Below are 22,013 nucleotides of genomic sequence, written 5' to 3' on the forward strand. Positions count from 1 at the left end.
TGAGCACAGGATCCCTTTCAGTAGGTGCAGAGCTGCTTTAACTAATGCCAGTACTTTTCTACAGGGAAGATACTTCAGTCATCTGAATGCTAATTTGCGTTTGCTTTGGAAAATCACTCTCTTGCTATTTCGTGGGATGCCAGCTATTAAACTGACAAAAATTTAGCATTGACAGTGCCTGCCAAGGGTGCAGGGGGGTGCTGTTTGCACATTGTTTTTGATTTATAATCTGAGACTTTGGTCAACTGGCAACTGATTATTTGAAGATCTTTATTTAATTTACTGTTTTAACCCCAGTGCTAAGACCCAGGCTTTGTTACAAACACATTATACTCTCTTCCACTGACCAGTGAAGTAATGCAAGTGCCAGAGGATTTTTTTTACCTTTTTAGGTTTGAATGCCCCCATTTGTCAGCTCTGTCATACACTACTTTGGCCCTATTCTATGAGCCTACATACTGGAGGCTGCTGCTTTAGGCTCACAAATGATCTTACATAATTTTTAACAAGGTCTTGACAAATATAGGCTGCCAGCTGTGTTTTGAGTCTGAGTCCCCATGCTGTGGGGTGTGACTAAATACTACATCAAACAATCTGAAATGATGTTTCTTTTGCCAATATCTTGTATAAGGCAGGCAACTATCATTTCTTACTTGACCTTTTAAAGTGCCCATGGAGCCAATAAATAAGCAGAATTAATAATGGGAATAAAAATGGTGTTGACTATAAACTTTTAGGACCCACTGACTGTTAAGCTACATTTCCATCTACAAGTATTAGGCATACAGGCCTGTTCAGTGTAACAATAAATGGGAAATCAGTACAATGCTAAGAAAAGGATGAAAGAGAGGATGAAAGGGCTGTACAAAAGTTAAAAGGAAAAGACTGTTTCAGAAAAGATTCAATCAACTCACAGCTTTGACAGAGGAGATAGAATTTGTCACAATAATAGTCTTTCTTGTACCAGGAGACGGAAGGAGTTGATGTGCAACATTAAGATTTGTGAGAAACTAAATCCAAGGGTGGTGAGAGAAGCACTAAGGTTAGATATCAAGGAACCTTTCAGTACCCGTCTCCGAGGTTCCTGGGAAATGTGTAGCAATCTTATCTAGACTGCAATTAATTAGAACGGTTCCAAACTTTAGAAAGGAATTTGTTAAACACTTTTAATATTATTAGTTAATTATCTTGCATGCAGCCAGTTGCTGGGATGTTGTTTGAAGGATCAAAATCTGCATGCAATACCCTATGTTTTTTCCCCTCGATGCAATATTTTTCCTAGAATCCCAACATAAAAGTTTGTGCCCACAAAGTAACGTGCTGCAGCTTGTGCACGATTTACTAGTGTGGATACATGGAGACTTGGCATTTCCTTTCTGACAAATGAGTGCCGTTCTGAAAACACTGCCTGAAGACATGTCCCTTTTGATAGCATCTATAGAGGGACACTTCAGGGCCTTTGCACAGGCTGAAAAATCTTTATCAACGTGGTTTATCTGGCCCTACCCCTTGGTCTTGGTTCCATGTGTTAGTTGATAACTAGTATTCAAATCAGTAAAATGGCATATAGGCAGTGACTCCTTACCCATAAAGCAAAAACTTTCATGTCAGGCTTAGTGATGAGCGAATCTGCCCCAAAATGGCGAAAAATTTCAATGGGCATTTTTATACGTGACAATTTTAATGCTTGCTACAATGTCAATGGCCGTTTTTTCTTATGGCGACTTTTTTGTCCTAATGCATTAAAGATAATGTTTTTTTATGGCAGACTTTTGTCATAATGCATTAAAGTCAATGGGTGTTTTTCTTATGGTGACTTTTTTGTCCAAATGCATTAAAGTCAATGGGTGTTTTTTTCTGTGAATTTTCCCACAACGGAGTTTTGCCGCAGTTTCGTAAAAAAAATTGCACATGGCGAAATGGGGAATTTTGCTGCAAATCCATGGCTGGCGAATAGATTCGATCATCACTAGTCAGGATAAAATAGACCACTTTGTTTGCAAGCGTAATGCTATTTTGGGCTATATTAGGCCACAAAAGGTGTCCAGCTAAATAGTAGAGCAAGGGTTACACTTGACGCTAACACTTAAGGCAGGGCCTTCGCTTGGTACAAGTAATGAAGGAAGGGTGTAATGGAACTACAACTCACATATGCTACTGTATAAAATAAAAGTAAAAGGACGCTTTGCCCGAGGTGCACTGGAATGCTGGAAGAAAGGGCTGCATTTTGGGTAAAAAAAACACAAGGGGTAATTTACATGCAGTGCGGGGCATTGTGCAGATAGTTGTTGGCCTCTAGTCTGCAGAGATCTGCAGACTTCTGTTTGATTCTAGTGTGGCTAGATTCAACATGGGCAGGCAGAGGTGCATAAGGCCCCCCCCCTTTCTACTAGCTTTGCACATGCAAGTTAGGGAGCGGAAGGAGGTGCAGCCTGCATCAGGTCCTGTAAGAGGGCTGGGCTTTGTCTACTGATGCTGCTCTCTGCACAGAGTTTCAATCCGGAGCTCTGTACAGAAAGCAACATCCCCAGGGGGCACAAGTTCTGTTAAATGTGCAATAAGGAACCCTTTCTTGTGCCCCTAGAGCTCTTGCTTGCAACTGAGCATTAATCAGATTTTAGCTATGATCCAGGCTGAAGGTTATTCATGACTGTGTAGTATATTTAATGTCAGCCTTTGAAGCCAGGCTTGCATACCTCCCAACTGTCCCGTTTTGAGCGGCTCAGTCCACTTTTAACAGCTCAACCCAGCAGACCCACATTTGTACTGAAATGTCCCTACTTTCTATTTGATCTCCTAACAGCCATAAAAATATACAAAGTTTCTAACTTAATTGGCTTTTGGCAGAGAGCCCAGAATAGATAAGGACAATAAGGGCAATTCACCTTCATTAGCAAAACTGTAATAACACATAAAAACCACAGAAATGTGTTCAAACTTTTCAACCTGGCAAATTTTGTAAAATTGAAATGGTAATTAGGGTGTGGTCAAAAAAATTGTGTTTCCAAAATGTTGTGAGGTATGGGCTTGTCTTCATACATTGTTTTTATATCCTACTCTACAAGTCTATCATATTGTCACATGGACAGCAGTTGCAGCACAACAAACATATGTAAATATTTTATTACTTTGCAAAAGGTATCTGACGAATCGTGTTCATGTGATATTTAACACAATCAGTGACATGCTAGCTTATTTTAGGTAATTATGCCTTATACTGTATGTATGATGCCCACTGTAGAAAAGGAGCACTAAATACTTGTAGAAACTATTGGCATTATGCTCCCTTAGCACTATTTTATATCAGGCATGGAACATGGTGGAAGCCTTGCAATATAGTTTCCCTAGCTGGATGCTTTTTCTCCATGTTCTATAGGGGTATTTATAATCAGTTGGTGCCACAGACAAATGATTTAAGAGTTGAAAAGGGACTTGAAAGGCAAGAGATTAGGCTGACAATTATGACTTTGCTAAAATCTGCAAGAGAAAACAGGAAATGTACTTTACTAGTGCTATGCGGATATGTAACCATATTTATGATAATCTTTGAGTGAGCTGAATGTATTTTTTCAGTGTATATTTAAATACACCAGTAGATCATACAAAAATTATATATCAAGCTACATATTTTGTTTAAGTGTAGACCCATCACTGCCAGTGTGACCCCGTTGATCCTCTACTATAGAAGCGGTGACAATCGGGCATTCTGAACACCCCTGTTTTCCACCTGACCAGGCTTTACCTCTTCTGTTATTGGTTATTAGCTATGTGGTATCAGTTATTGGTTGCTTTGTATGTAAATCTGTATATTTAATGTATAATCCCATTTTTGTACAGTTTTGATGCATATGTTGGCACTTTATGAATACATGATAATAATAATAAAGAATTTTAAAAACATGATGTTACATTGAGCAATATGTTGGCGCTCCAAAAATACATAATAATTATAATAATAATAATAGACAATGATATAAAAATAAATAAAGAAAATGGGGAGAAGCATATTCTTGCAAAATACACACCTTTTAACATAATTGATTTAGAATAAAGCATACATTTAATTCATTATTAAAGCTTACATCAGACAATAATATACTGTATTAAAAAAACACTGGAAACCATTCTTAGACTTATCCTCCTATTAAAAAGTGGGCAAGACCCAGGTTAACAAGGCTTAGTGGAGCCCATTTCTAAAAATCCTAAGTAATTATGGTATGGTATTATGGTTTAGAAGGAGCCATAACAGTTTTTAATGGAGCAAAGTACAAATCTTTCATTTTAATACCCAGTATATAAACTTCTCTTCATGTCACTGCATAAGCTTTATTTACACTACTTGGAGAAGGAAACCTCAGGGTTTAAAAATAACTTGATTGCTAAATGAGGTCTGAATGAACTGGTCACACAACACTTTAGAAACAAGCTTCATTCAGACTTGCTGGGAAATCTGCTTGGGTTCAGCAGTCTTCTGAAAAATGATCTCATGCTAAGAGAAATTAAACTAAACTATCCCACCATTGTTCATTTTAATTCTCAGGTAATGAACTGGAAATAAGTTCAAAACAACCTGCAAACTATTTATGGTTGATGATGGCAATAATGGAAGAGAAAGGACTATTTGCATTCACAGCAAACTGTGTAATTGAAAATCTGAAAATGTAAAATTCCACTACGTTTATATTGACTCATTGATACATATTTCATTTTTTTAAATTTCTGAAACTTGTAGTGTCCCAACATATTGTAGTATCCTATATCAGGACCATACATACATTATATACTATATTAAGGGTGGCGGCACATGTAGCATTCCGGGGAGATTAGTCGCCCAACGGCAAATCTCCTCTTCTTCGGGTGACTAATCTCCCCGAAATGCCTTCCCGCCAGCAAGAATGTGAATCAACGACGGGATGGCACTCGGATCGTTTTGTTTTCCAAAGGTGCCAGAAGTTGCCTCACGAGGAAACCGAGCACCATGCCCTAAAGGAGGCTATACCTCTCTGTGTCAAACAATTTGAGTTTCTTAAGGTCCTGTTGACAAGCTTAGTAGATAAGGTTTATATGGCTGCTGTCACAAGACAGTAACTGCACACTCTTTTAACTGCTTTGCTTTGATCTGCACATAAAAAGGAAAGCAATCCTACAGTACACTTCTCAGTGTCTGGCCCAAGATAACATTGTACTTTAGACTTTTCTGAACTCCCTACAAACAAAACTTGCCCCGGCCTAGAGCAGCAAAGTTTTAGGGGCTACATGCTGCACAGCGGGACTTGCCAGCTTTTAAATTTCCTATCCCCAGTGCAGCTCCTAGAGGCCAATATGCAGGTTATGGGGAGAATGAGGTGGGCACAGCTCCTCAGCAGTGGGGCGGGTAAGTATGCAATCACAGGCCAGGAGAATCAGTTACTTAGCGCCTAAATAAAACTGATTATGTGCCATGTGATCAGAGAAACAGTAGGAAAAAGCTCCTGTCCTGTAGAGTTTATAATCTAGTGGGTGAATACCATACAGGCATGGCAGTCAATAAGGACAGGGATGGCCTGCATTTTGTGCTTGATTATTATCCGGCATGAGGTGATGAGCCCCGATTGATCCAGGGAAGAAGTGCTGTCTGCATGAGCACAAAAGGGACAAAATATTACGACTCTTATTGCTTTTGCACTTCTTCCCTGAGTCTAAGTATACAAGTGCTAATAAATCTAGACATAATAAGTCCATATTTTATAACACTTCACATGTGAAGTGAAGGGCTTATTTAAACCAAAAAGTTGCATTAGAAAGTGCAGAAGTGTGTCCATCCAAGTGGTACTGACAAAAGTACTTGCACAGGACTGGATTCGGATCGCGGGCGCTACTAGGCCTCGCGGTCCTAGTGTTTGCTGCCCACCCCCCACACGCACAAGCGTACACGCCGCAGCACTGTGGAGCTCCTCAGCAAGAGGCCGGGCAACATTCCACCCCTAATAATTTGCCACCCTAGGCCCGGGACTTTGTGGCCTAGCCATCAATCCATGCCCCCTCTATGTTTTCTCCTTGTTGTGTCTGATTTTAGAATAAGCTGCATGGCGCACATGACAGGAGGCATAAATGCACAAAATCCTGCAAATTAACACTATGGTTTGAGGATGTTTGTCTTCCAGGGTTCCATGTTACATACACAAGTAATGTGCACCTAATGAATTGCATGCTAAAAATTACACCATTTCCACCCTCATCAGAGCAAACAATATGCATCGACACTGGTACACAATATGCAGTAATTAAATACTATATATGAGCCTTTGCATTATTATTGCAGTTTTGCAATTGAATGAGTTAAAATCTGGAGCACCAAGGAAGTGGCACAGATCATTATTTCTATTTAAAAGGTTGAATTTTAATAGTGCCATGTGCCACTTATCAACCTGCAAGACTGTTGTGGCTTTCTGCTCTGTTTTTTGTATAATTCAGCAAGCCCTAACACTCACTGCACCCCCTGATTAAGACTAATGCTCCAGATTAAAAGGCAGACAGATGGCTGTAAAAAAAAATCAGTTTAAATATTGAAGTGTAAAAGTACCAAAGGGTTGCGCTATCAGTGTGCGAGAAACACTTCTGTGAAGTTGCCTTACTGATTAACTGAAAACTGGTCTATATTAAGACACTTCAAGTTATCTAACAGTCTCAGTATTATTCAGAGGTTTCAGATAATCGTGGCACCATTACAACTGATCTGTACACAGATGCATGACCTGGGTCAGGAAATTCAACAGCCAGGAACTCTAGAGGGAGTAAATATGTTTCATCCTGCAGTATGGAGTCAGTTTTTATATTATTGTTATATTCTCTCTATTTGATATAACAGTTGATTAATCCAGTTGCCAAAGAAGCTGTTACACCCAGTTATGGAGCCTTTGATTAAATATTTGGACTGTAATCTCTTACAGTTACCGATTGTATTTTTGAATATAATCTTTATGTTCAATGCATACACCTATTTACTGTATAGTGCTGCGGAATATGTTGGTGCTTTATGAATATGTATTAATAATCATAATAATGATAAAATGAAGCTAAGAAATTAATTTCCTTTTGAATATTGCCTATAAAGACATTTTTGGGAAAACTCCAAGGATAAAATGCTGAGAAACTGTAGATGCTTCCAGTTTAGTCAAACTGCACTGCCAATTGCGAAATGTTGCCATTGGGGAAATAATCATATGCATGTGCCATGATGCTTCCTATTAACTAAAGTAGGAAGCAATTATAATTCCGCCTTTTTTGTACACAACTTTATGCTGAGAATGTCAAACATTGTTTTTCAAATATGTTCTGAAAGGTGTGTAAAGGGATTTGTGAGAAGAAGAAATCCGATCATGACAACCCCTGACCATTTCTTGAGAACCAGTGACCTACACTGGAGCGAGCAGAGACCTATTATAGGGGAAATTTTTACACAAGGTCATCATTTAGGGCACCTATCTATTTCTAGAACGTCACTAGTGAACTTTGGTAGATAAGCCACAGCTGCAAGTTTTCCTATCACACTTCTATTCTCAGTTCATAATTGTAATTAGTATGTTTATTATAGTTTTACTGAATATACAGCACTCAAGCTTGTCACTGTTCTGTGATTTAGTATTGGCTAAGTAAAATGGTTGAATGATGTATACCTAATAAACACTTGTTTATTCCATCATCTCTATCAGTTTTCTTCATATATATCTGCTGTATGATTTATATGAGTAACATTTCAATATATGGGGCTATTAAATCAGAGATAATTGCTGACATAGTTATTACAGCCTGCATATAAATTCCTTCCAGCCATAAATAAATGTGGCCCTGTCCTTGCCTACAAACATATATTATAAATGCATATACTGTTATTCATCTAGGGCATTCATTCTCAGAGCACAACCATATTAATGCATGTTTCTGGCTGCAGTTATTTTAAGTATAAGGTAAATAGTTGAAAAAAATCACTTTATTATTATTGAAATCATTGGTTTATAGTGCACCATCATATTGCACAGAGCTGTAAAATAAATGGATGTATGCTTCAAACATACACATAACATGCAAATACTAATACAGAAGTGGGCCCACTAGCTTACAATATAGATATATATATATATATATATATATATATATATATATATATATATATATATATATATATATATATATATATATATGTGTACTTAAAAAGTATAAGTACATTCAGCATATTGACTCCTCATTAGAAAGTGTTTCAGTTCATCCTAGTCCTATTACTGTCCTTTATTTATGTAGTGCCAATTAATTACCTAACACTTTATATAGTTCATTTGTCTAATCATGCATCTTATTCCCTGTTCCATTGTATAGGCACACAAATAAATAAACCTGCCATTGTGTTTTTGAACCAGTGGAAGAAACCAGTGCTCTTACAAGTAACCTACACAAACATGTAGGTTATTTTGATGGATCAATACTAGTCACAGTTAACACCTGTTTTTTCTAGTAGACAATCTTAAAATATTCTGCTTCCCCTGATGTTAGCAGTATTAGTCTGTAAGGAGTAACTCGAGTTAGTATTACAACATTTTGTATTTTACCTTAAACTGACCCTGTCATCAGGAAGTAATCCCACAGCCACATCTACTAGCTAAGATACTAAACTATTAGAAAAAGAGTAACTTGCCCATCAGCACATCCCCAGATTGCACACAGTCCTTATCTATCTTACTTTTGCTTTTTATAAATATATTTATTGAGGTATGATAATAACGCAGAACTATATATAGAACTATATTCGACATAGGCATTTAATTTGGGTCTAAAAAAGGCAAAAGTCCATCAAGCATCAAGTTCAACCACCAGTGTGTGTGTGTGTGTGTGTGTATATATATATATATATATAGTCAGTTTGTTAATATATATAGTATATATATATATATACAGTATATATACTGTACATATATTTTTATTTATATATATATTTATGTATTATACAGGTATGGGATCTGTTATCCAGAATGCTCTGGACCTGGGTGTTTCTGTATAATGGATCTTTCTGTAATTTGGATCTTCATTCCTTAAGTCTACTAGAAAATCATGTAATCATTAAAAAAAAAAACAATAGGCTATTTTTGACTCCAATAAGGATTAATTATATCTTAGTTTCAATCAAGGTACTGTTTTATTATTACAGAGAAAAAGGAAATCATTTTCAAAAATTGGGATTATTTATAATTTATATAAATATAGTCCTATCAATACACTCGCTTATATAAAATACATATACAAATGCCTTTATAACAGAAAATGAGGACTGTTGATAATTGTAATTAAATAACTGTGTTTCACTGCCTCCTGTTTATAATTCTCTCCTTCTCTGTATATTGAACTGCTTTCATTTATTATGCCTCAATGAACAGTTACCAAACTGGAGGAGGTGAGAGCTTAATATAGGGATCACGTTATCCCTCCTTGCAATAATAGTGGAAATAAATCATTACCCACGCCATCAACATGGACTCTCTTGATTCAAGACACCTGCATCTTTTACACGCATGACCAGAAACTTTCATTTGGGCTGCACTTACATTGTTCTTGATATATATGTTTTGCTTATCTCTAAGACTTTAGGGGTCATTTAAGCAGTGTTTGTGCTATAGACATTCTAGCTGGCACAAGGTGCAGAGTCCAGCTATTCCCATGGAAAAAGGACATTATGTATGAGTACTAAGGGATGTGCTCATCATAAATGCCCCCCCTTTATTTCTCTGAAATAGTCATAACCCCAAATTATGTCATACCATTCCACATTAAACACTGGCACAAATAAAACAGAAGGTGCTCAGAACTATACAAATAGTAGGGTCTTTATTGGAGAAATAGCAAAATAAATGTTTAAACTGTCACACTGTTGGTCGCTTAGTGTTACAGCTGAATAGTAGCTGCAGGGCCATTGGACTCACTTGTCATAAACACATGCATTAATGAATTATAATTCACTTACACTTTTGAAAAATAATGAATCTCAGCAGGACCCTGAAATTATTTGTCAGAAATACAGCTTGGCCTTTCAAATACCCTCCAGTCAGCCATTAAAATGGATTTACTCTTTGGTACAGTTTTTTACTTTATCAAAAATAATTTTTCCCCCTCTCTTCCATTTGCTTAACCTTATTTGCCTTACTACCCTTTCCTCTTGCAAATTTTAAAATTCTTTCTTTTTTTTTTTTTTTTTTTTTTACAAATTATCCAGTAATTTCTTGATGTGTTCAGCAGTGGCGGAACTACCGGGGGAGCAGGGGGTGCGAGCGGTCCCGCACCCCCTCAGGGCCCCCCGGCAGTCCGTGCACCAATGAGAAATGCGGGCTAATGCGGCGTTACAGAGGGGGGCGGGGCCCAGCTGCGCATCACGCACCAGGGCCTGCCCCCCCCTCAACGAACGCTACTGGTGTTCAGTAAAACTAGGATATTTAGATGCCAAAACCTGCAGTGAGATCTTTATTTAGCATGGGTAAACTTTATAAGTACATCATTGTTTTAGAAAGAAAGGGCTCACACACTCAGCCTGAGAGACAAGCCCAATACATCAGAGTGACATATTTAGACATTCCCAAACATTTCAGTACTGTAGCACATTTGCACAAGACTCCTAAATGTTACCACACCCTTTAAAAACTTCACATACACTTTGTACAATATGACCTCTGTTGCATATTTCCTGCAGGATCGGGAAAGCTCCAGGAAAAGTAAAGGTGATCAGCTTATTTGAAAGGTCAGGGACACATCCATCAAATTCAGTTGATGGGACTAAAATAGATTAGTTGGTATGCAAAACCTTCCTCAAACTAAATAGCATTTTATAGACGCATCTGATACTACAGATAAACATATACAGGAAACATTATTGCATTAGGCCATTATCAATCAAGAGGGCATGCCTTGAGATTAGAGAGGGAGGGAGAGAGAGAGAGAGAGAGAGAGAGAGAGAGAGAGAGAGAGAGAGAGAGAGGTGTTTTCATTTTAACATGTGTTAACATGGAATTATTTCACTGAAGCACTTGATACTTGAAGCATCTGATACAGTAGGTCAGTGATCCCCAACCAGTAGCTTTCGAGCTACACTTTGTTCACTAACCACATGGATGTTGCTCCCAGTGGCCTCAAAGTAGGTGCTTATTTTTGAATTTCAGGTTTGGAGGTAAGTTTTGGTTGCATAAAAACTAGGTGTAAGTCAAGCAGAGCCTCCTGTAGGCTGCCAGACCATATAGGGGTTACCAAATAGCCAATCACAGCCCTTCTTTTGCATCCCCAGGGACTTGGCTTGTGTACTTTTGAATGTGGGGCAGGCCTAGACTGGGAGTCAAAATAGGCCCTGCCATTCCAAGTACGCAGAGGCCCAAACAGCCCCCTACCAGCCCAAATAGCCCCCAACCAGCCCACTCTATGGTAACTTTCTATGAACAATACAGCAGCCCTTCTGGCATTTGCCAGAACCCACAGATGGCCAGTCCGGGCCCGAATGTGGCTCACAGGTAAAAAAATTTTGGGGACCACTGCAGTAGGTAGTTTTAAGAAAGGGTTGAAATCCTTTTTTTTATTGAGTGAGAAAATGCAAGGTTAATCGTACTAATAATCTTAGTACAATGCTGATAAGGGACTGTTCAGATTACCATTGTGGAGTCAAAACCATGCACATTTTTGATGCTTTCAGTATACTCCTCTCCAGGGGTGATCCTGGTCCCTTCACCGCCTGAGGCAGCAGCAGTTGCTGCTGCCCCCCCTCCCCCGGAAATTCGCTCTTAAAGTACCAGGAGCAGCATTTTTGCTGCCCCTGGTACCTAGTGGGGCGCTGCCGCCTGAGGCGACAGCCTCAACTCACCTCATTGGCGAAGCACCCCTGCTCCTCTCATGTGTTCTCAAGACTCTACAGGCCATGTTTTGGATTTAAGTGCTACAAGAAAATGGTCCTACGGCTGGCCATTAAAAGGGTGGTTCACCTTTAAGTTAACTTTTAGTATGTTATAGCATGGACAATGCCAAACATCCTTTCAATTGGTCTCCGTTATTTATTTTTAAGTTTTTTAATTATTTGCTTTCTTCTTATGACTGTTTCCAGCTTTCAAATGGGTGTCACTGACCCCATCTAAAAACAAATGCTTTCCAAGGCTACAAATGTTTTGTTATTTATACTTTATATTACTTCCTATCCAGGCCCTCTTCTATTCATATATTTAAATCAATGCATGGTTGCTAGGGTAATTTGGACCCTAGCAATGAGACTGCTGAAACTGCAAACTAGAGAGTTGCTGAATAACTAAAAAAAAACCACCAATTAAATAAAAACATATTGCATATTGTCTCAGAATATCACTCTCTACGTCATACTAAAAGGTAACTTAAAGGTGAGCAACCCCTTTAAGTTATCAAATTGCCTTGGGGTCACTTCTGATTGGTAAAATATAGGAAGATGGGCTTGAATGAAAGTTCTGTTCCTTACCACTTGTGTGCTAAAAGTTTTTTCCAAGAAAATGATGAATCAAATGTATAAAAAGTGTTTTCCAGTGTTACAATATACTGGCTCGTGTCTAGTTACTTTGATAAATGCAGCAGGCTTTTGTAGGTCTAAAAATTACTTGGAATACAATTGTTAAAATTTCATAATTTCTTAATAACAACACATAATTCCAACACATAATGAAACTCTAAACATATTTAGTCATCATAATTAAATTGGCAGCTTAGTAAAACATTACAGCTTCCCCAGTTGTTTTTTTATCCAAATTTGGATAGCTGGATTTTTTAAGTAATAAACATTTCCTTTCATTGTAACTGCGTTTTGTAACAAACAATACAGAGAAGCGGGGTTTGCAATCCATGTTTCAATCAGCGTATGCACAATAGGAATTCTGCATGTCTAACTACATCAGGTCTGGATTGAGAATCAAGATAGCCCACACAGAGGCCTTAACAGCCCCCTACCAGATGAATAAAAAGTGACTGTCCATGGCAATTTACAGCAGTCCTTCTGGCATCTGCCTAAACCCACAGATTACCAGTCTGGTCCTGAACTACATGTATGCTAGGTTCTACATGAATACTTCATATAAAGGAGATCATGTGCATTCTGAATTGAGAAAGCCATTTGGATGACTAGCGAAACATCTTCAAGGAAAAATCCAGTAAATCCAGTTGATTTGACTAATTACTATAGAGATACCATGACCTGGATGAATAACAACCTTCACAGACATATCATATGCAGGTAAAATCCAAAGGTAGGTAGCTAGAAGCCTTTGACAACTTGACTAAATGAGCAGTTCTTTCCATACACGACCACCCTAAAACTCTGTTAGAACACTATACAACCCCCCATAACTTGCATACAAACAAATATGCATAGCAATGGAGGTAAAGAAGAGGCAGTCCATAGAGATGTGCCTTTCAACTTTTTACCTTGATTAAAGGCATATTTAACTTATTTAGCAGGGAATTGACACTGAGATAGAAGCTAGGCCTAGAGTTTTCCCATGTGTATATTTCTTACCCACTGATAATCAAACTTTTAACAGTAAATGTTTTATAAAAAAGTGCAGTTTTACGTGTGTTCAAAGCCTACTTATGGCCAAGTGCAAAACCTTTTCAGGATGATATTGTAAATAGTGCTCAAGTCACCAATGTATTTGTAAGGAGATACATGTATGGGACCTGTTATCCATAATGCTCAGGACCTGGGATTTTCTGCATAACATATATTTCTGTAATTTGGATCTTCATACTTTAAGTCTACTAGAAAATCATCTAAACATTAAATAGGCTGATTTTGCTTCCAATAAGAATTAATTCTATCTTAGTTTGGATCAATTACAATGTAATACTGTTTTATTATTACAGAGAAAAGGGAAATAGTTTTAAAAAAATTGGATCAAATGGAGTCTATGGGAGACAACCTTTCCATAATTCAGAACTTTCTGGATAACAGGTTTATGAATAATGGATCCCATACCTGTAGTACACCCCAAGAAATGTACTTTGTATTTAGGAACATGAGTATAGTATTAAGGTGACAGATACAGATCTGGCCTGGGCATGTTTATAAAAGTATGAAACATGCATGTTTTTGTTGTTTCACTAACAAAATGACCTATTTATTAAGATGAGAAAATGGGAATATGGGTAAATGGATTGATCTGGAACATAGCCACAAATTAACCTCCCATGCACCAAACTGCTCCACAACTTTAATGGCAGGAGGATCAGCAAGAAAGTATCTACCTATCAACACCTGCAGAAGGACATGTTCAGATCTGCAGACAATGAGCTACACCTGACCATCATAAGCAGATAGAAAAGGAAGGCGTAAGAATCAGGCTGCAGTGTAGCCCAGAGGTAAAGAGACTTCAGCTTATAAAAAGTTGGATACACATTTTTTGCACAGGCCACTGATTTTCCAGTAATAGCTTGTATGTAATGCATACACCTGTGCACTTATAGCCCTGTAAAGTCAAAACAAAGCCATAAAGTGTGATGTACTCTTGTTGACTAGTCTACATGATATGAGATCTTTGGTGGCCTGGTCACTTGGAAATAGCAGAAAATGACATGATTCAGGCCTAGTCACAGCCGAAGCAAACAAAGCAATATAAATCTGTCAGCCTAGATGTTTCCCTGAACTAAGCACAAATCTTCAGGAAAATCTTAGGGGGTTATTTATCAAAGGACTAGCTTGTGAGGTTTTTTCTACCTCAAATAAACTCACATGCCTCCCAACTGTCCCATTTTTAGAGGGACAGTCCCTCTTTTGACAGATCAACCCTCAGTCGCCCATTTGTACTGGAAAGTCCAGTTTTTCTCTGCACTGAACAGGCAGAAACACAGTTTCTAACTTAATTGGCTTTTGGCAGAGAGCCCAGAACAGCCACTGTTGTAACAATTTCAAGATAAGCAAATAAGAAATTGTAACAATTTCGAGATAAGGAAATAAGTAATTGTAACAAGATAAAAAAAAAAACAGGTCCCTTGGGAAATGACTCACAGCTTAAAGGGCAATTCACCTTCATTAGTAAAACTGTAATTACTGAAAAAAACATCCGCGGAACTGACGGCGTATGTGATATCACCAACCCGGAAGTTCAGTCAGCACTCAAAAAAAGAATTGACGCATAATTGAATAGGGTATTTATTTGTTTGGCGTTCTTCTTGCACATCAGAATCCCCTTGACAAAGGCTGTGTGCCGAAACGTTGGGGTTATTCTCATTTTTGGCAGGTGTATCCGCTCCTTGTTGCTTTCCTTTTGTCGTGTACACACCATTGGGTTGTATGTATGTTACTGTTATATATGCTGGACTGTCTTTGTAAACATTGTTGTAATTGCCAAATTGATTCTTTTAAACAGTAAAAACATTTTTTGTGATACCACCCGAGTCTTATATAAAAGGTTTTTTTGAGTGTGCAAACCTGATATATGATATTGTGAATAACTGAAAAAGCCAAAGAAATATGTTCAAACTTTCATAACCTGCCAAATTTTGTAAAATGAACGTGGTAATTAGGGGGTGTGGCCACAAAAATGGGCATGGTCAAAGTTGTGCCACGCTAGGCGCACCAACTTTTTTGTCCCTCTTTTTATGTCCAAAATGTTGGGAGGTATGAAATCACAACTCAAATTTTTGCTTATTTATGAAAATACCCGAATGTAAAATGCTTGAATGCAACTGGGGAAAAAAACTCTAATACCTCAAATTTATCGAGTTATAGGCTAAAAATACTGAAATCATAAGGCATAAGGCAAAAAAACATCTTCAAATGGTTAAATGGTCTGCCATTGACTTCTACGTGACCGTGACAAGTTTTATCTGGAGTATTTTCGGATTCAGGCTTATAGCAGCTTCTGGGCATAAATCTTGACAAGTTTGAGTTTTTATCATGAAAAATTCAAGTTTTTTAGTGAAACTATACTCGTAAAACTCTAGCTTTAATAAATAACCCCCTTAGTATACCGAGGCCCTTAAAGTGGAGGTGGGTCACATAAACATATGAAACATAATTTCCCTTGCTACATACAAAAAGCACATTCTGCAACATTTAACATATTTCATGGACTTTGTCTTGTTTTTCATTGTAGCTAAAATTCAGGCAATATGGTGATATTGGGTAGAAAAGAAAATGCAACCATTACACTTACAAAATAAAAATTATTGTATATTTCTGCTTAAGGTTGGCTGTGTGTGCAGAAAATAAATTTTTTACTTTTATGTGCTCTACACTTTGTAATACCCTATAACCTGTTATGATTTTGTATAAAGCCCACACAAGAAGCATATTTTTACAGCAGGATTTAAATAAAAATACAGGCAGGGTTCGTGAAAGCCAGGAAGCGTTCCCTATCAATATGTCGGCAACCTGAAATGTTTTCAGAGAAAGAGACTCTTTAACAGCAAGGAGATGAATTATCTGAAACTGAGACAGAGGCAGTATAGTGAAACGAGTAGGTGATTAAATATCAGTTTCGAAATGTGCACAAAGCGAAGCAAAGGGGCACTTACCATCTATACGTCTTTCTTTGACTTAAACTGTAAGTGGCATACAGGTTTCAGCTTTGTAGTCATTAACAGCAAGACACAACATGTGCACCTTGCCTTCAGAAGTAATGCTCACCAGTGCTGATTTACTCAGAATGTTAGAGGGAAAAAAACTGTCTACTCTTAACCACAAGCATTTTCCTTCCGGTAAAAACTCAAGCTAACTTCACACTCAGTTGATTTTTCTGAAGTTGTTGACAGTTGAGTTTTTTCAGCTGAAATGACATGGTGTTAGTAGGGGGATTTTTGTTTCACTCTAATACAGGTCCAGTTTTATCAGTTGGGTTCTAGGGTTAAAATGCCCTAGGCACTTGCTTATAAATATATATATATATATATATATATATATATATATATATATATATATATATATATATATATATATATATATATATATATATAACAAGTTGGCATTGCAGTGCAAAATACAAAACAGCTCCTCCTGCTATGAACAAGGGACACATTTACCATTAGCAGAGATAGGCTAATATATATATATATATATATATATGTAAACGGAGTGCACCTTTGAACTTTGTATATATATATATGTATATATATATGCCATCCATGCATCCAGGATGCAGAAGCCTTCCACTTACATTCATATGTGCCCCTCAAGTAAGTGGATAATTTAACCATCTACATCTGCAGCAAAAGATAAAATAAAAATATTGGCAAAACTGTGAGGAAAGTCCAAGTCAAAATACCTTGCCAATAACAATGTTCAGTATATAGTCAGTTTAGTTCAGTAGCAAGTGAGTGCATATTCTTCTGCAGGAATATTCTGCTTCTTGTTGTTAACTTTACGTGTTCCACCTAACATTTTTACTTTTTTTTCTGTTTTCCAATTCCTCTTTTGCTTCATATTCTACACATGCCTGCTGTTCCCATTCATTTTCCAATGTGAAATAATTTCAATGGAGAAAGAGAAGTTGATATAAAGTCCAAAAGGTTTTCGTGGGGCCTGCTGTATCCACCAATTTGCTAGTAATTAAGTAGGTAGAATATGTGTTTATGTGGTTGCTAATGACTGACGTCTTTAAGGATTAGTACATACCTTAAGGGTAGGGACACACTGGGCGATTTGGGGAGTTTTAGTCGCCTGGCGACTAATCGCCGCGACTTTTCTCCCCGAATGCCTCCCCTCGCTCTGCGCCTGGCTAAAATGAAAAATCGCCTGCGCTAATCACACGCGGCGATTCGTTTTCCGAAATCGCCCGAAGTTGCCTCACGAGGAAACTTCGGGCGACTTCGGAAAACGAATCGCCGCGTGTGATTAGCGCAGGCGATTTTTCATTTTAGCCAGGCGCAGAGCGAGGGGAGGCATTCGGGGAGAAAAGTCGCGGCGATTAGTCGCCAGGCGACTAAAACTCCCCAAATCGCCCAGTGTGTCCCTACCCTTACACATCAGGGACAATTAGATTTGAAGAGTTATTCTAATGTAATTGCCAAGGAAGTTACTCTGTTAAAAATCCCAGCCCTACAAAACCATCTGTACATAATAATAATACATGTGCAAGTTACATTTTTGCTTCACTATGCTGCATATACAACTCATCGCTCCTAGCTTACATGCCTAATGCTGGATACAATTAAACATAATGTTAGTATGGCTGCATATATATTTTGTTTTTTAGTAAAGCAAGCTGCTTATACACAATCTTCAGTCTGTGGCTCTATCTGCTATTCCCGACCTGTTATTCCCAGCATGTCCTCAGTTAAGAAAAAAGTAAACAAGATCTATGTCACTACATGTGTATCTCTGATAGCACTGCTGCCCAACTGGATATGTTGACCACATCCTGCCTAGAGGGTTTATGTGCTTCTTTTTATGACATTACCATTTTAATTCAGTCCTGTGCTCGTTAAAACATCATTAATGATATGGGAAAGAAGAACACAGGTAACTTTATTTAAAAAGGAAGAAAATATAAATAAATAATATGTCTTGCTTATTGACTCTAATGGTGTAATCACAGATAATATGTTAAATGCTTTGTAGGAATGTAGAATTTCAACATGGATTCTGGAACATTTATATATTTGCTTTTTTATTTGAGTAGATCTACTTGTCTGCCACTGATGTCTTGAAATAATTATGTGCCGCACACCATGAGAAAGCCAAGGAATAAATGAAAACAGGCTCTCATTAATAAACAAAAATACCATGGTAGTCTTATCATCAAGCAATATCTATCTATATATATATATATATATTATATATATATATATATATATATATATATATATATATATATATATATATATATATATATATATATATACATATACAGACATTGATTCAAGCTACTGAACCTTGGATATAGACCGGTATGACCCGCTGTATGGATGGCGCTACAACTAAATTGATGGCTACCGCACACAACGTGTTACAAGCTAAGAAAACTGCTCCACATATACGGGTCTGTATGACTCGCTACAGTGCTGCGTCTATACAAAGGCGCGTGAGTATTTGAAATCCTGAAGCCGGCGTTCAGTGGTGAGCCCTGTGATATATTACACTTACCGGGCCCCGGCTTTTGTTGTGCGGTGGAGCTGCATCTGACAGCTGTCTCCCGGTGGGGATCCGGTCGTCCACCTTTGTGGTGCGTGTGTACTGGGACGAAATTACCCCTACACTACGGGAATTGTATTTTTTCTTCCTCTGCACAGGATTCGACAAGTGTTAACCACTTAAGCAGCTAAGGTGTAATAAGTTAATGTTTGCTGTTGAAATAAGTAAAGTCCCGTTGCCCAGAAGTGTAAGCCACCCCATTAACCCAGATGATTATACCTACGGCTACCATATGGTTGTTTTGTACGTTATGGATATTTGGACTGAATAATATGGCCCACAAGACTTGGGGATTTCTTCACATTACTTTACGGACTTTGGGGTTTTTTATATATATTTTGCATTTTTTTTCATTTTTTATTATTTTTTTCTTTCACATTCTCCATTTTTTCATGCATTTATTGTTATTTATATTTTGAATGACATACATATCTCGATTGAGGATCTGGATATGAAAATTTATATGCACATTTCTTTGAGTATATATAGCCGCTCATTATGCTCATTGTGATATACTGAAAACACGGGCAGCGGTAATATCTTTAATCTAAGGGGTTATTTACACGTATTGGTGGCATATGAGAGAGTTAGTACACACTTTCACTTGTGGGATGATGGGTGATCTTACAGGCACTTATCTATTTAATACATTATTGACATACTATCGATGGGTTAATGTTAGAAGTATATTGACACACTGGGAAGGGGAGGTTGGTGCTGCATAAACTAGCACATAGCAAGGACACCTGACCTGTTTTCGGGACTGCATCCACTATGTATATATTTATTTCTTAGGTTTCTGCTATATTTATAGTTAATGCATCTGGGGGACTATAAACACTAGACCTTTCATCTATACTCATATTACAATATTATGTAACATAAACAAGACAGCCAGTTTGTCTGTGCGTTGTTAAAGAAGTATTTGCAACTCAGTTTGCTACATTGTTACATAATATGATTTTACTCCTTATTTGGTTAAAATGGGGGTTTTTAATACAAATGTGTCTCAAATTTTTAATGTGATATCAAAATATGTTTTATATGTGTTATTTAAAAACTTTAGTACTTGACGCACAGTGATGATGATGATGATGTCAGCCAATTAACCTTTCTTGCCACCAAGGGTATTTATTGCTTTCATTTTGTATCTATCTGTACTTTGAGAAAGGCCTCGGAGAGGCCGAAACGTTAGTCCGTTAGCTAATAAACCATTTTTGATTTTTTAAGACCTGAGAGTGCGGACCTCTTTGTTGGATATATATATATATATATATATATATATATATATACAACAATATAAATGTCTCCAATTTAGTGTCTTGAAAGGGTTAAAAGACATCCTTTCACAGGGTGCACTGGAAGGGGTGCCTTCCAACAGATTCACAACAGAGAGCATAGCATTTTGTCATGAATCTGTTGAGATATGTTCTTTGATTCTAGCCAACATTTGTCCATACCCTGAGGGAGTGCGATGAAACAACCTCCAGCACATTCTACATACTGATCCACTGAATTCACCTGCAGAGGTGCATTCCCTGTATAACTCTATAAATAGGAGTGCTTATGCCATTAGAACCTTACCTCAGGTTGCACTAGCAGTCCCCTGCCTGACCCACCCACCAGCAGAAGAAGTAAATGCAGGCCACCTCTGTATTTCCAATGCCACCGTGCTTTTCTGAAGCATACATATATTATAGATAAAATATTACTAATGTGTAAGATACATATTGAATTAAAATATTTGAAGTATTCATCTAAGTGCATTTTTTATCTCAATCACTCAAACAGGACATTATTGAATTAGAGAGGGTACAGAGAAGGACAATTAAGCTGCTAAAAGGTATGGAAATCTTAGCTATGAGGAAAGACTGGCCAAGCTGAGGTTGTTGACGCTGGAGAAGAGGCGCTTAAGGGGTGATATGATAACTATGTATAAATATATAAGGTAATCATACAATAACCTCTCTAAATTCTGAATGCTGCTTGACTGATTTGGGTTTTAACCAGTGGCAGCTTCCATCCCAACTACCTCCTCATCATCAGCCACTTACAATTTTCCATCTGTGCTATAAAAACCTTAGTCTCCTAGGTATTCTATTTTATTTCAATAAGTTCTTCAATAATTTAAAGTGGACCTGTCACCCAGACACAAAAATCTGTATAGTAAAAGTCCTTTTCAAATTAAACATGAAATCCAATTTATATTTTTTATTAAAGCATTCATAGCTGCTGTAAGCTCATTTAAAAATCTCAGATGTCAATCAAATATTGTCTGCCCCTCCTCTATGCCATGGGCATAGAGGCGGGGCAGACAATTACTTTCACTTTTCATTCAGAACTTCCTAGATGTCACTGCTCTCCACACATTCCCCCGTTCTCTTTACCATTTAATTGTGTAGCCAGGGCATGGGGATGGACATCAGGTCCCCCATTCTGGTGCACAAACAAGATTCTGAGATGATGCAAGGCTTTCCTTAAAAACAGTGTCCACAAAATGGCTGCTGTATGCTTGCTATCATTTTGAATTCCCAGACTGAAGGAACCACGATTCAAATAATTTATACAGTGTAATTAAAGCAGGGTCGGACTGGGGGGCCCGGGGCCCACCGGGACTGCTGGTCCAGGGCCCCCCGCCCCCCTACTGCGACGCGCCACACTGTGCGTATGCGCCGCTCGAATGCCGCCATGCGCATGCGCGAGCGGCGCTTCTCGGTGCGCATGCGCATCGCCGTAAACTTTTCTCAACATTTTTATACTGGTAGATAGGGTCTGGCCTGGCGGGGGCCCACGAGGGTCGGGCTAATGTGATAAAATAGGATTCTGAATAATTTTTTTGGGTGACGGGTCCCCTTTTAAACTGTTGCAGCCA

At 37.9% G+C, this 22,013-nt stretch overlaps 1 protein-coding gene across 1 annotated transcript in view; it reads right to left on the minus strand.

The window, feature by feature from the left end:
• The window catches only part of nedd9.L (neural precursor cell expressed, developmentally down-regulated 9 L homeolog), an 84,818-nt gene extending 68,203 nt beyond the window's left edge, over window positions 1-16,615 (minus strand). The window contains exon 1 of the mRNA XM_041566294.1: window positions 16,528-16,615. The gene's annotated coding sequence lies outside the window, so the exon portion shown is untranslated. The remainder of the gene's footprint in view (window positions 1-16,527) is intronic.
• Window positions 16,616-22,013: the final 5,398 nt, after the last annotated feature.

This window comes from Xenopus laevis, chromosome 6L (assembly GCF_017654675.1).
Source record: "Xenopus laevis strain J_2021 chromosome 6L, Xenopus_laevis_v10.1, whole genome shotgun sequence".
In the NCBI taxonomy this organism is placed as follows: Eukaryota; Metazoa; Chordata; class Amphibia; order Anura; family Pipidae; genus Xenopus; species Xenopus laevis.